Source organism: Xiphophorus couchianus, chromosome 9 (assembly GCF_001444195.1).
Source record: "Xiphophorus couchianus chromosome 9, X_couchianus-1.0, whole genome shotgun sequence".
NCBI classification, from domain to species: Eukaryota; Metazoa; Chordata; class Actinopteri; order Cyprinodontiformes; family Poeciliidae; genus Xiphophorus; species Xiphophorus couchianus.
Window position 1 is genome coordinate 19,622,184 of NC_040236.1, and position 13,375 is coordinate 19,635,558.

The following is a 13,375-nucleotide window of genomic DNA, read 5'->3' on the forward strand; positions in this document are numbered from 1 at the left end:
CAATCCCAACAAGTTTTGTGTCACTTTTGGGTTCAAATATCTTTAGGTATTTTGTGTATCTTGTCATTATGTTTAGTTTTTTTGTTTTTTTATGAAAATGACCTTTCGACATGATCATGAGAAAAGTTATAGCAACTACTGTCTTTTTAAAGACATTTTTGTGGCTTTGACCTGGCCTGAATTGTTAGTCAGAGGCTCTTTGGTGCTACAGGCAGCTGAGTTACTTTGTCTGTGCTATCCATACTGTTTGGTTTTCATTTGCTGCTTTTTCAAATTTACACTTAGTTTTACGTTTTAGCTCTGCACATCAGCATTTCTTTTCTTGCAAAGACTCCATATTTACTCTGAAATGTCTGCACTGTAAATGTACAGAATGAGTGCAGGTGGTGCTGCACCACTGCTTATGTTTTCAACAGCATTGCTAAATCATTCACCGACTGCAGTGGAATGCTCTGTAGTGTTTTTCTGTTTTCTTACCTGCTTGTTTATCTAAAGGATGAAGCATTGGATGGATATACGATATCTGATGTAGAGGCTAGGGGTGCACCGATTGCAGTTTTCTGGTTGATCACTGAACTTTAAAAACCCTGACACCAATTTTTTTATATATATATATATATAAATATATATATATATATATATATATATACAGTATATATGTAACTGACACTGTCATGAATTATAATGTCACAATACACTTTCATTGTGCCACTCTTATTTTACTAAAAAACATAGAACAGTACAGACTTGTTTTCTGTTGGTTTGCTGTCCCTCACAGCAGAGCAAAAAAGGACAGTGGCTGATGAGATCAGTGGATAAGGCTGGTTTCACATTAAGCGTCGGCCAATCACGATCACCCAAAATTAAGGAACTTGGGGCAGACTGATCTGTGCATCCCTAGTTAATGCTCTGCCTTAATATAAGGCTGACACAGGGCCACAGATTACTTCCCACTTTGCCAGCTAATCTTGATATGATAAAGTACCATATAATATTTTTTAATACAAATACAATAACAAATGCTGGTTTTTGCTGTTTTTTCCCCCATGGAATAACTGTGTTGAAATTTTCCAATAGAATGACACTAAATGTACCAGTAATATTTAGATTTGTCACCATTATTTAATATATTACTTAATATACACTTAGTTTTACGTTTTAGCTCTGTATATATCTATATATATATATATAATATATATAAATATATTATATATTTAATATATTAAATATATTATTTAATATATTACTTAATATATTAAATAATATTTAACTGTTATTTAAAATAATTAAATAATACTTAATTATTTTCCAAAAATATCAACATTTAAAGAAAATGTATTCTTTCTTTTTTTTTGAAAACCTAAAAATAGAAATAAAATAGTGGTTTCTTCTCCAAAAGTCATGTAATATTTGTGATTCTAAATTTGTTTTATTGAGGTGGACTGAAGGGAAAACTGTTTTTTTTTTTTTTTGGTTTGTAAAGATTGCAGGCCTCGACTGTAGATTTTTAGTAGATTATAAAAATTTACTTCATTTAATTGTCTGTGAGAGAAGAAATTAAGTATGTCACTGCTGGGTATAAATTAACCCATGGTTGGCGTCCAGCATCCCATGGTATGGACAAAAATGCAGATATAAACAGGATTCATCTGCTTGGGAACTGCAAAAGACTGACATGGCAAAGGGGCAAAATGACCTGCTGTATCTCACGCCGGTCACTTTCCCCCCTCATTGTTTGTGAGCAGAGGGGTCATCATGATGTGGGGAAACGGTGCTGTGATTATTCTGTCACGTTTTGGGTCTTAACTTTCTGAAACATATTCTCCCTGATAATGACATATACACAGTAGTGGAGCCAGTAGTAATTTCCTATCAAAAAGTTTCCCGACATGCAGCCTCGGTGTTTGCATGTGGGGATTGATCCGGAAAAGTACTGAGGTGTGTATAGCTGTGAATATTTACAATCCTCAGAAATGGAAGGAGGAACTCTTCCAGGTGTTGCAGAGCATTTAATCACTCACCTGTGAGACTAATAAGATGGGCCATCGGGCCACACACACACATACACGCACCCATATGGCCTAATGTGTGTATGCACACTCGTAGGCTGGTGGGACTAATTAGCCAAACTGAAAACACCGCCCCAGCACGGCTGGTAAAGGCTCATTCAGACGCAGTGCAAATGCATAACAGCTTGCTTGCTGCTTCCCTAAAACACTCCACCGCTACTCTTTTTCTCTCTTGTTGGCATCTGAAACAGTCAACAGGGAAGGAAGACAAGGAGACTGGAGCAGTAGCGAGTAAGTCGGGAGCCAGATAGGCAGAAGTAGCTACACTCAATGCAGACTGTGGCTGCAGGCAGCGCTACAGGTAACAAACACATCAGTCATACACACAGCACACCTGTTACGGTACAGATGGGAAGCCCTGGGAGAGAGGCGAGGCAGAGCAATGAAGAAAGATGAGCAATCAGAGGAAGCAACACAGAAGTGGGGAGGGGAAGGGAGACAAAGGAAGCGGGTGGAATCACATTTTTCATGGAGACGTTCGAGGAGATCGCGAAGGAAGAGATTGAGGTGGGGAGTTTGAGGTCAGAGGTGCTGCACCTGTTTGTGTTATTCCGCGACGACGGCAGAGCTGCTGAGAAAGAAGTAGGGCAGAGGAAAAAAGAGGACTTCCTCGCCCGCATCCTTCTCCCTTGAGAAGATACTACTCCCTCATTGTACAACTTCAGACATCATTTTTATTTAATCTGACTGTCAAATTCAGCTTTACACATAAGAAGTAATTTTCCCCCAATGCTTGTCTCATCAAGACATGGTGAGGTTCTCCAAAGCCCTCTCTGCTCTTGAGATCTACCATCATCATTTTGTCCTCTGTAATCATTGAATAAAAGGCTTCAGTGTGTGGAAGTGAGTGAAGCTGGTTAGGTGCCCCAAGCTATAAATCATAATCTGATGTCTATTAGCATATAATTCAGAATTTTCCCTTGGCTGTTGGAGGCATCTGATAGGCTAATTTAAGCGCTCAACTGGCCCTCATCTTGCTCGAGGAATTTGAATATAAAATTGTGGCGTATAATGTGAAGATCCTCTCCAGGTTTTTCCTCTCATGCTGGAGGTCTGGGTTGATCAAGATGTTTTCTTAATGAGACTAAAAAGATAATACTTCTCTTTTTTTGCACATGTGATTGTAGTCATTGGCTTACCAGCAGTAAACAGTGTGTAATAAAGAAGGTGCAAGATAGTGTTGCGCTTCAGCGTTCATCTGATGCTGCAGCCTACACAGTGCAGCTAAAACAAGATTTTGACAGATTTTTATGACTTTTTAAGGCTAGTTTGCCTCTTGTTCTATACGCTTTGCCTCTTACAAAGGCATTGAGAACTATTGAGAGTAGATTCTCAACTTATTGAGAAACGATTGCTTGTTGCAGACTAGGACTGAACAACATGGCTGAGAAATGGTAATTATTGATTTTTCTTTTGTTTTAAATATTTGAAATACTTCCAAACTGTTTTATCCACAGTTTTCAAATGTAACACAGTTTTCATATGTAACTATTAAAGTTTTAAACTATTAAAGTTTTAAACTTTAATAGTTTAAAAACTATTAAAGTTGCGGAACTTTAATAGTTTGTAAAACTATTAAAAACTATTTTAATAGTTTTAAAATTATTTACATTTAAATTAATTTAAATAATTTATTTAAATTATTAATTTAAATAATTTGCTCTGGCGCGTTGAAAGGCTTTGCACCGACAGTAAAGTTGCCTGCTATCTCAGATCAACATGTTTCTGTCAGGGTGAATTTTATCATTGAAAAATATGCTACTACATTCCATGTGTTGTATTATTAAAACATGATGTAACAAAATCCCTATTTAAGAGTGTTAATATTTTATGTTTCAGATGCTTTTAAAAAAAACAAACAATAAACACATTCAAGTAAAGTAATTCCTCAGCCCAGATATTTCTTTCTGTAAGTTACTCCCATACTGACACATTTATTTCCTGTCCTGTAACTGCTCTTGCAAGAGTTGAATATGAATTAGGCAGGTTTTATTTTTAACCACATTCAAGCAGATAAAAAGTTCGTTTTAGAGCTGCTGTTTTACAAATATTAACTCCTCTCTCTACTGTTCCTGCTTAATGTTATTCTCTCTTCAGCTTGCTGACTGAAGACTTTCAGAATTAGTGTGGCAGTCATGAAAAGAAAGGACTTCAATGTTCAAATGTTGCACAATTGTGTCTCATCATTTTTGATGTGTGGAAATTGTGTTTAAAGTCACCAGTCGTGGCAGCAGGCTCTTTGCTCCAGGATTGCAAAAATAGTTCCCTCAGAGTACTCTTAGTTTTTAGTGCATTTATTCATTAGTTTGCAATGTGCATTTTTGTGAGCTTGCGATTCGCTGTGTGCTTGGAGTAAAGAACCAGGAAATCAGATTGCCCACTCCAGTCACAGCGTCACATTTCCACTCAGCTTGTGACGGTGCATTTCCTTCCCTCTTCATGCTGGTTGCGTTCGGTCTTTCAGCCCTTGCACACTTCTCCTCTCTCTCTGTCTTTCCTGTCCAAATGCATATTGATATTGGCGATAAAGATGCAGCGATCAGAAATTTTGTTGCTGATACCAATTGATTGATTTTCCAATTTTATTGACATCAAAAGATTCTTAAACTGTTATAAATGTTCATTATTTTTTTCTTAACAGCAAAAGAGAGAGTGAGCAGTCAGTGTTACACAGCTCTGCACCTAAACAGGATCTGACTAGTGTTTCAAAACAAGCAGGAGTTGACATTTTAAGTTCTTTGGTGGCTTATTTCTTAGCATGAGCTTGTATGACATGGTTAGCAGTTCTAAGTATCTCTTCCCTATGAATTAAGAAGACCCTTACCTTAACTCTGTTATTTCCAAAAGCCTCACATTTCCTAATTCAGCATGCTCCATGACAGTGAATGAGGACAGTCTTCCTCATTCAGTAAGCACTTCAACACAGAAGAGAGTTTTCAGCAAAACCTGAAAGTGCTTGTCATGGTGCGTTCACCCATTTCATAGCTCTGACTAGCCAATTACAGACAAAGGCTGGTCATGCTTAAAATAATTGATTTGGGTTACCAGCTGATTTTTTTTTTTTTTGTTGGTGCATTTCTAGTTGTACGACATGGCAAGTAATCATTCTAAAAGTTAAAACATGTTAAACCTTACATACTGGAGTATATTTTTCTCAGCTCCTGTTTTCAGTTATCTGCTGTACCTTTCTCTAAACTCTTTTTTTTCTCCCCCTCATCCTCTGTGCTCCTCATTTTTTCTTCCCTTTCCACACACCGCTCCCCTGGTTTCCAGTCGCTGTGTGCTGCTGTATGTATTGGTATCATTAGCAGCCACAGTATGATGGATGGCGCTGAGAGGCTGGGCCCTGACGGGGTGGGACTCTGCCTAAGCACACCATGATTACCTTCAGCACACACACACACACCTGCATGCACCTGTGAGGCTGTTTCACTCTAATGCTATGCTCCTACCTGTGTACGGATTTCTAACTAATGCTTCTCAGAATAACACAATATCATGTAGATAACTACCCAGAGATGGATAAAATTGCTATTGAATTGCGGCAGCCACCCTCCCCTTATTTTTTCCATCTGGAACACACACAAGCGGGCTCATACGAAGAAACACACACAGCATTTGGAGTTTTAAGAGGTTTGTATTGACTCAGATCCCCACAGGGAAGTGAATGCCAAGAGCCCCGCCACTCTGTGTGAGAGTTCTGACAGACCAGCAGCCCAACAGACCGCGGGGTGTTAAAAGGGTTTATTTCAAGAACTGGCAGAAAGTTTCACCTCCGGGAAGTTTTTCAGACTCTTCATGCGGCACAAGATTCCTGCACATTACCATGTTGTGTGTACTGCATGTGTGTGTGTAAAGTTCAAAGAGCTTCAAATGAAAAAGAAAAAAAAATTAAGCCATGCAAATTGTGTGTCTGACAGTCCCATGATGATTCAGTCAGACGTTTGCGCTCGCTGCTTACCGATGCTGTCGGGGTGTGTGTGTGTGTGTGTGTTAGCGATAGGCACAGAGATGGACCTGAAGCCGGGGTTAGCTCTATGTGAAATTGTGTGGCAGCTGATCATGTCAGAGTCAATAAGAAACAACAGGCTTTATTAAAGCTAGAGACTGAGTAAAGATTGATTTTGTTTGGCTGTCTGCGTTTTAACTGGAACAGCGAGCGACTGTGTGACGGCGTGTGTGGGTGGTTAGGCACACCGGCAAGGAGCAGGAGCTGCGACTGACTGATGGGTACTTGTGGCAGAAGACATTAAGGGGAAAAGCAGGGTAGATGATGCTCTTGTACCCCCTTTGGGAGTCTCCCCCAGGTGCTGGTTTTAACGTAGCCCCTTCCCCTGCAGCGCAGTTGGACAGAGTTTCTACCTTATTGTGTCTCGGTTCGACTTGCTGTCAGTGGGGTGTGCAGTTGGGGATCGCTGGCGGCTTGCAAGCCAAGAGGTTTTAGTCTGTCCCTGTGCAAGATTTAGCCCTAAAGCAACTTTAGCTTCTCTTAGTCACTTCAGTCTCGTCTCTGCTGCCATCAAATCCTTCCCCTTCTTGATAACTGCCTTACTATTTGCCACTAAAAGCCTGTGCAGAAACAACAACAAAAAAATCTGTCCTACAATGTTTTGAGAAGCAAGATCTTTCAAATAGGCACTGCATACAATTCCTGAATCCTTTCATTTGGGTGAATAAGCAGTTTGATTGAAACAGCTCTAACACCCAGAGGGAGAAAAGCTACAAGATTTTAAAAGCTGTTATTTAGTAGCACATCCTGAGATACATACTATTAGAAAAGCTTAAGGGTTTTTCTAATAGTCAATTTGAGCCAAAAGAAACCTTAAGTCGCTCAACAATCTCAAGCAGAAGAAAATCTAGAATGATCTGTTGAACAAAACAAGATGTTTTGTTTTTCTTAGGGGTTGACATTTTTGTGTTGAATTTTCCATGTTTTTTAACAACACATACAAACACATTTTTGTAAACCTTGTCTTAATTCAGCAGTTAAATGTAAACACTTACAATGTAACATAAAATGTGCCAAAGGAAATGAAGGAGTTGGAAATCTCTCCCCATTTTTTCGTCAATGCGTAGCTGTGTGAGTGGTGAATCATTTGAAGGGAGAACAATATAGGAAAAAATAAACCTCACAAAAAACAGGAACTATAGAGTGAAGGATTCTTCAGATTAGAGAAATATGAGTGAGAAATAATAAATTGTTGGCAGGGTAGTGAAGTGGACAGGCAAAATGGTAACGAGATGGTTGTATGGCCACTGAATTAGTATTCAAATATCTACTGTAGTCTTAGTAAGCCACAAAAAAACTGAATCTGTCTGGTTTTGTTGGGAAAATTTCATGGTGTTCTTCAAACAGGATATGGACCTTACCAAGCTCCGCCCACAACCGACCCACGTGACCGCAAGTCTCACAAGCAAAGCCTCGTCGATTAGTGCATCATTTCTACCGGATTTTCACAATATATCAGCCATTAAATGGACAGAGGAACTAACAAGTTCATGTCATCATCTGGGAGGAGGTTACTGGTTTCTCAGTCACAAGCTGGTTGCAAACCTGAGGCCAGCAGGTGTCAGTCAGTGTTACGACCCGTCTAGGGGTGGCCAGATCATAACATGAAAGGTCCCTCCTCGTCCCATCCGAAACAGCCAACACATACAAAGTTAAACATTTTACAGTAATATTTATTAAAAAGTATATATGTTTGATTTAAATATAACAAAAATGGAGCATATAACTTCAGAATGAGCTAGTGCCAAAACAACAAATAAAAGGAACTATCTAAATAATAATCAACTTACCTAACCGAAAATAAATAAACCAAATGACAAAACTTACCTCCCTAACTAAAAAAACAGGAAAGAACTAAGGCAACATAAATGGCAGCTCACTCCTACAAACTCCAAACCAAGAAGTTTAACAAATAAAACAAACAGTGTGGCCGGTTGAGATGAGCAGAGGAGGGATCCCTCAGGAAGTCCACATCAGCCGCTTTTATACTCGTCACATCCGGGAAGCCACCAATCGGACGTCCCCCGTCGTCCTCCAGGCACCAATCAAAAACAAGTACCTGCACACTCATTTACATAATAACATTTAACGACTCCAGTCGTAACAGTCAGTTATGGTAGATCTGAAATTTGGTTTGATGACGTCAATATGAGAAGCTACAGACTGATAGGAGGAACCAAAGAGCTCTGTAAAGGTAAAGGCAAGTCTTCTGAAGTTGGGATATAATTAATTTAATTTCACATAATTATCGCGGTAGAAGCCATTTGTTTGTTAAAATTTTATGAATTATATTTGTTCTATTTGATGTTTGTTGTGAATGACGTAAACTCACAAACGAACGAGGTAATTAGTCCAACGTTTAGAAACTACAGCGGCTGTAATGCGCCACAGCAAAGGCAAACAAAGGTAAAATAACCTGAACAGGTGATCAACTCAAAACCACTCCTACCTTTTTACTCTCTCTCTCTCTGTAGTTTAAGCACACCTGTTACCGTGGTAACCGCCTGCGCCCCGCTAGACGAGCCCAGATTACGTTAGAAACAAAACATTCAGTCCGTTACGATATCAAGTTTCCAGGCTTGATATTTATTTCTCGATTATTAATCAGCGCTTCCCTGAACACAGCGACGGTTGATTGACTAGCTGTACTTGGTGCTAACGTGGCTAACACGAGTAACAGTTTAGTCCAAAGTATTTTCTGCTAAAATAAAATCTGTAGTGTATGACAGATACAGACACATTGTATTGATCTGTTTAGGTAACGTAAGACTGTGTAGCAGACAGGCTTCAAGGTGTAGAAGTTGTATCAGTGCTGCCATTATGCTGTACTTAGCTAACGGGAAGCTAAGTGTGTTTGTGAGACGGCCACGCACGTGACCAGGTAGAACGGGCATCAGCCAATGAAAAGCGGCTCCTCTGGTAAGGTCCATATGGAAAGGCTTCATTTGTTGACTTTATTTTATGATGCAGTTTTTAATTTATCATTTCCAGAGTTTCCCCCAGAAAACTTGCTAAGTCTGGTGCTCAGGGCCCCACAGCAGTCATCCAGCCGGCCGCCATGTTTTTGAGTTGAAAAATGTTTAAAGTTGACAGAAAATTTGAAAATATCATCTGATAGTTATGCATTTTTTCGAAGACTGTAATATTAATACCTTTGCCCAGGCCAACTATAAAGTCTTAAAAAAGTTATTAAAAGAAACCTAATAACCTAATAAATCAACAGCATTTGATTTACCTGGTGGTGAAGCCACAGGTAAAGCCTGGTGGCCTGCCAGGCTTATAATACACTGAGGAAAACCCTGATTTCTGATAACAGTATGCTTCAAATGTGATTTCTAACAACCTGCTGATTTGGATTTTGAGAAAACTGAAGCCGAGTTTATAAGCTGAGCTATGGAGCTTACTGAGTTTGTAGGATTATGTCAGTTTGACATAGTAACCATGTTGGCAGTCCAATCAAATGTATAGAGTACAACACTTTAAGTTGTTGCATTATAAAAGGAGACGGATTAGATCACATTTCATTTGTGGACACATCAGACTTAGTTTACATTTTTTTGTCACGAGTAAGAGTTTTTATCTGTAATTTATTAAATCTCATGTATTTCTTCTCTCTGTGTTTATTTCTCTCATTGAGTGCATTACTTTATGTTGAGGGTTGAGTACTCGCTGTCTTCTACTGTAGCTGATGTAAAGCCAGCTGATGTAAAGCCAGCTGCTGAAAACATCTGTTTAGCTTGAACAGATGTCTGCAGGTGCTGTCGCTTGAACTTTATCAATCAGTCATGTTCTGACACCGTTAACATGTATTTATGTTGAAACCAGATGTCTGACAGAATCCTGCTGCTCATGAAATTTCATGCTGTGGGTAGTGTGGGAATATATCTGCTCTTTTTACTGTATGGGATTACCTTTATTCTGTTATTACAACATGTTAGTTAGCAGGCATTGAAGCAGTAGTATCAGATCATAGTATCATGCTGTATCAGAGCATAGCTTTGACTGTTCTGGAATACTGTAGATCGATCGATCGATCTACAGTATTACCTGGGTTTTTCTTCAGTGAGACATAGCTGCATTTTAAGTTATTTTATTAAATACTTTAGCATAGAAACCAACAACTAATTGTAATAATGACATTTTTATGCATGATTCAGATTTGAATGAGATTCGCCAATTTAATAACATATCGAATAATAAATTAGGATTTTTGAAATAGACTAAAAATAATATTAGATTTTTTTTTTTCCAATTGTATTCAAATTGTCACATAAATCACAGTTAAGTGTCAATGGCAGGAAGAGGTAATTTAGTGCCCGATCTGTGGCAGAACATTTAAAAACCAAAGTATGGAGCAGATAAGAAGGGTGGGGAGTAATGGAAGAGAAGAGCAAGGGAGAAGATTAATCATGTCTTTGAATTGTAAATATTCATTAATTTTCTACTAGTTACAGAAAGCTGTGCGCCGTATAAGTTTAATGTTTTCTTTGCCCAGGCCAAGCTGTGAGCTGGCCTGCCTTGGAGCAATGGGAGATGGTGCTCTGTTCTGATGAATCATGTTTTTGTTTGCATCATGTGGCTGTTACCTGGTGAGCACATAGCAGAAGGTGAAGCCGGTGGTTGCAGATGCCAAAGCAGACCTCCAGCAGTTTAGTGGACTCAATATCTCAATCGGTTCGGCCTATTGTGACAGCAAACGGGTAAAAAAAGACAAACAAAACACCATCTCTGAAAGGCAACTGGTCATCATTTTATGCCTGATTGATGTGTTTTACCTTTAATTAACAACATGTATACAAACTGAAGTGACAGAGGAGCATTATGTTTGTGTTTTTAAAAGTCTGGTTGTGTTTATTTGAATTGGGCGACAAAATAAGATAAGATAAAAATAAAATAAGATTTATTTGTCATTGTCATCAACAGATTACAACGAGATTGAGATTTGCTCGACTCGAGTTAAGATGCAGGTTATGTGTATATAGATAATATACAAAGATAAAGAAATCAAAATCAAATCTCTTAAATCAATGTTTAAGAGGTAAAGAAAGTTTTTTTTTTTCCTGTTATTGTTCAAAATCCATGATCTTTGCTTTCTACATGCTTTTATAAGACGTGGTGTGTTTGTTTTGTGTGTGCATGTGTGTTTTCGTGCAACAATGCTGTGCAGCGGTCATGATTAAGTGTTTTGAATAATTGATGATTGCATCCCTCATTAAGTCTCAGTCTTGTGCTCGGGTAGACTCTGCCTCTGTTTTTATGCATCAGAGTCCTCGTATTTTCTCCTCCTCTCCACAGATGGGGCGAATTCATCACTCATTTAGGGCTCATGGAGGGGGCTTTAGAGGGGCTGTGAGGGATCTAAATCATGTTGAGTGGATATTTTTACCTGGCAACTATCACAGTGCGCAAAATTTGGAACGACTGCTTCTCCTGACGAGCAGAACGCTTTTACTGACGGCTCAGGATGAATGCAACAGGTAACCTCAGAAAAGTCTGTTTGTTTTTCCTTTTGTCATTTCCTGGGAAGGTTTCAGTCCGTCTCTGTTAGAGCAAATGCTGCTGAATATTTCAGCAAACACGTATTTTATCGAATAATAACTTGATTATTGAGTAATCGGAAAGACTTGCAACTCACCACACGTTCTCAGGATTTTCTTTTTTGAGGCCTCCTTCTCAAGCCAACAGCAACAGCTGTGCCTCCTTCTTTCCTCCATGACAAATGTGCACGCACACACACACACACACACATTCCTGCCAACCATCTATAGTCAATGCAGTGTTTTAATCTCAGAATTTAAAAAAAAGATGTTTATGTAAAAAGTCGACTGAATACCTTTGATTACACTAGTGGGCCCATTTATAATACAGAACATGTTTGTGTTTTGACAGTATTTCGTTGTCTTCAGTTAATCTGAAGCCATGGCAGCTCCTTGTAGCTGTTGTAAGATGAAAAAAATCCACCAATTCATAATTTTTTTTCTTGTATCGGGATGTTGTCTGGATAATTAAAGCGTGAGCCCAATTTTTATTTGGACGTTTGTGAAAATATGTGCATAAAATAAGAGCTTAGAAATATGGCCTGCTTCATCATTAAAATTATTTTCACTCCTCTTTCGACACTTTTTTTTTTCTCTACGGTTCAGGATAATGCCTTGTTTTTGCTGTAATAATAAAGATTTTAAAGGTCTCCAGGAGAATCACTTTGAAATAGGTCAATATTGCCCACCAGTAAAGTTTTATCTCAATATTTGGTGTTATAACAATGACAGTGATGATAAAAGACGCTTACAACTCCTTTGCAGTTTTCCTTTATTGGAAGCTTTATGACTTTAACTGCATGTCACTGCAGTCAAAAATCCATGTGCACAAATGTTGATTTTACAAAAAGCATAATCATTTTTATAATGGCTTTCATCAGGTCCCCAGCTGCAGATAGCAGGTAAAAGTATCGGGATTTTTTTTATTACAAAATTACACACACAAAATGTATTTAATCATATTTTCAAATGTATTGATCCTGTCATGGCACCAACGGTGGGGAAAATAGTATAAGTAATTCTGACTATGCAGTCAGTTATTGGGGATTTTCAAACGTTACTTGAAAGTTATTGTTGTCATGTAATTTCCTATCACAATTGGAACATTTTCACTAAATGTGAATGCCCATTCCTACAATCAGAATTGCAGTTGTTTTCCTGGGATTGTTGTTCTTTTTCCATTTCTTTTCAAACTGAAGCATGTTGTCTGTTGCAATACATGCACAAATGAAATGCATGATCCTCTAGCTAGTATGCAGTTTTGGGTGAAAAAATTAAGCATTGCGTTTTTGCTTTGAGATTTATATATGTTCTTTTTAAATCAAGTCCCTTAAGCCACTAGAGGAATGATTTCCCCCTGAGATGGAAATGCTGAAGTGAGCCAGCTCAGTTTTGGCATTGTTGAAGCTGAGCTCGAGTTTCCATCTGAGGTTGTTGAAAATCAGTGCATGAAGATGCACACTCATAACCACTGGGTCCACCCATCTGTGGAGTATTTATTTAATAAATTAAACTGAATGTTGAAATCAAGATTAGGAAACTTTTTTCTGATCTTCTCCTATTCAGTCTTATTTAACCTGTGCAAATTGTAGCATCAGCGATTGTATTCTGCATACCTTGATTGTAATAAGGAGTTATTTGAACTACATTTGCCTTTACAACATCTCATATCAGATTACCCATTCTTCTCTGACATCAACAAGTCATTTTTGCTCACAGATCTGCTGCTCTTTGGGTATTTTTTTTCTTTTCAGACCATT

General features: G+C 38.3%; 1 protein-coding gene and 1 long non-coding RNA gene across 12 annotated transcripts in view; one reads left to right on the top strand and one right to left on the bottom strand.

The window, feature by feature from the left end:
• The window catches only part of dab1a (DAB adaptor protein 1a), a 260,379-nt gene that overhangs the window by 162,669 nt on the left and 84,335 nt on the right, over nucleotides 1–13,375 (top strand). The gene's annotated exons all lie outside the window — the stretch shown is intronic.
• On the bottom strand, nucleotides 4,348–5,000 carry LOC114151161 (uncharacterized). The gene is made up of 2 exons (XR_003596892.1): nucleotides 4,894–5,000; nucleotides 4,348–4,566 (listed from the first exon to the last, which is right to left on the bottom strand). It is a non-coding gene; the product is annotated as an uncharacterized LOC114151161 (long non-coding RNA).